Source organism: Nelumbo nucifera, chromosome 3, assembly GCF_055504915.1.
Source record: "Nelumbo nucifera cultivar China Antique chromosome 3, China Antique-T2T, whole genome shotgun sequence".
Classification (NCBI taxonomy): Eukaryota; Viridiplantae; Streptophyta; class Magnoliopsida; order Proteales; family Nelumbonaceae; genus Nelumbo; species Nelumbo nucifera.
In genome coordinates, this window is record NC_142651.1 from 88,380,001 (window position 1) to 88,382,500 (window position 2,500).

Below are 2,500 nucleotides of genomic sequence, written 5' to 3' on the forward strand. Positions count from 1 at the left end.
GCTTGAAATTGTCGGGAGGGAAGCGGATGGGGGCCGGCGATGCTCCCCGGTCGGATGTGGAACGGTGAAAGCCGGTCCACCACTCGGCTCGGGGAGCGGACCGATGCGGATTGCGGCGGCGCCCCAAGCCCGGGTTGTCGCGTTATGCCCGTGGAGACGTCGTCGTCGCGATCGTGGAAGGCAGCACGCGCCCTTAGGCGTGCTTTGGCACCTGCGTGCTCCGGGCATCGGCCTGTGGGCTCCCCATTCGGCCCGTCTTGAAACACGGACCAAGGAGTCTGACATGCGTGCGAGTCAACGGGTGAGTAAACCCGTAAGGCGCAAGGAAGCTGACTGGCGGGATCCCCTTGCGGGGTTGCACCGCCGACCGACCTAGATCTTTTGAGAAGGGTTCGAGTGAGAGCTTGCCTGTCGGGACCCGAAAGATGGTGAACTATGCCTGAGCGGGGCGAAGCCAGAGGAAACTCTGGTGGAGGCCCGCAGCAATACTGACGTGCAAATCGTTCGTCTGACTTGGGTATAGGGGCGAAAGAGTCTAGTAGCTGGTTCCCTCCGAAGTTTCCCTCAGGATAGCTGGAGCCCGGGTGCGAGTTCTATCAGGTAAAGCCAATGATTAGAGGATCCATTCGTCCCTCTGTCGCATCGATTCGTCCCTCCCCCCAAATTTCGCATCCCACAACGATTTGTCTCTCCCCCCAGTAACGAGTTTTCAAAAGAAGTCCCTCCCCCATGCATCGTAGTGTGCCAAGAACAAAGACCCTCCCTCTCCTTGCCAACATACATAACACACGCTTGTGAAAGTCCAACTCATCAGAACAACCTTCCACATCCCATGTCTCCACACCCATCATATCCCCATAGAGGTTATCGACGCTACCCTCCCACTCGGCCGACTGCACAAGGCTGCCATGGTGCGAGTCGGTGTGAAAATCTAGCTCATCCGAACAGCCTTACCACCCCTCCTTTTCAACAGAACACCCTTGGGGAAATCATACTCATCAGAACAACCTTCAATTATCCCATGCCTCCACACCCACCATATCCCCATGGAGGTTACCGGTGCACATTGCCGACTGACTACACATTGTGCCCCTGTGGCCTGCCATTGTGCGGTGGCGTGCGCTGGCGTGTGCGGGCTGGCTGCGTGGCCGTGCGCTGGCGCAGGCGTGCGTGCGCAGGCGTGGGCCTGCGTGTGCGGGCGGCGGCTGTGCGCGGGCATGCGTGTGCGGGCGGCGGCTGTGCGCGGGCATGCGTGTGCGGGCGGCGGCTGTGCCCGGCGAGCATGCGTGTGCGAGCGGCGGCTGTGCGCGGGCGCGGGCATGCGTGTGCATGCGTGAACTGGTGCTGTGGTGCCCCCGTGGTGTGTCATGGTGCAAGTGGTTACTGTGGTGCCTCCACGTGAGGTGACCAATATTAGAAAACACTAAACTACCGTGGTGTGTGTTAAACATGTTAACACTACACGTGTAGTGTTTTCTACTATTGTAGTGACAGGGCTGTGACACACCGTTTAGTGGCGTGTAGTGTAGGGCTGTAACACTACCACTTGTGTTCGGTGCACCCATTCCACCTTTGCATAGTGTGTAGTTTACAGCTCTACTACACTATTAACACAGGGCGTAAGTTGGTGTGCATCGTGGTGGATGTGCTGACACTGCGCACAACAACCCATGCTGCATCATTTTGCACTATGTGGGTGCGCACACCCACATTGCAATTGGTGCCTCATGTGGTGTGTCGTGGTGCAAAGGGATGTGCACACCCACAATGCACTTGTGACCATTGTTGCTCTTTCAACATATCACCCATACACACCCCCATGTCACCGCTTTGATTGACAGTCCCAAACTCGTCTCTGTGCACCTTTCTTGTATGAAACTGGCTCACCTTGAAACAAAAGTAGTGTGGGAGTGTTCCCTTTTGATTCCATGCAATCCCATTTCCACAAAATAAATTTTCCTAATTTTTTGTAATTTCTAGAAATTAAATATTAGTGAAAAACCATTTCTATCAATACTTTTTGGCATGAAACCAGCTCATTTTGGTGCACAAATCTTTTTGCAGGTGTGAAAAAAGCAAACCCCATCCTCCAAAATTATTTTTTCAGATCTTTTCCAATTTTTGGTAATTTTTAGTGATTAAAAATTAATAAAATTACAAAAAACCATTTCTATCAATAATTTTCGGCATGAAACCGGCTTATTTTGGTGCACAAAATTTTTTGCAGGTGTGAAAAAGCAACCCCCATCCTCCAAAATTATTTTTTCAGATCTTTCCCAATTTTTGGTAATTTTTAGTGATTAAAAATTAATAAAATTACAAAAAACCATTTGTATCAATACCTTTCGGCATGAAACCAGCTTATTTTGGTGCACACATTTTTTTGCAGGTGTGAAAAAGCAACCCCTATCCTCCAAAATTATTTTTTCAGATCTTTCCCAATTTTTGGTACTTTTAAGTGATTAAAAATTAATAAAACTAATATTTTTCTCCAAAAATT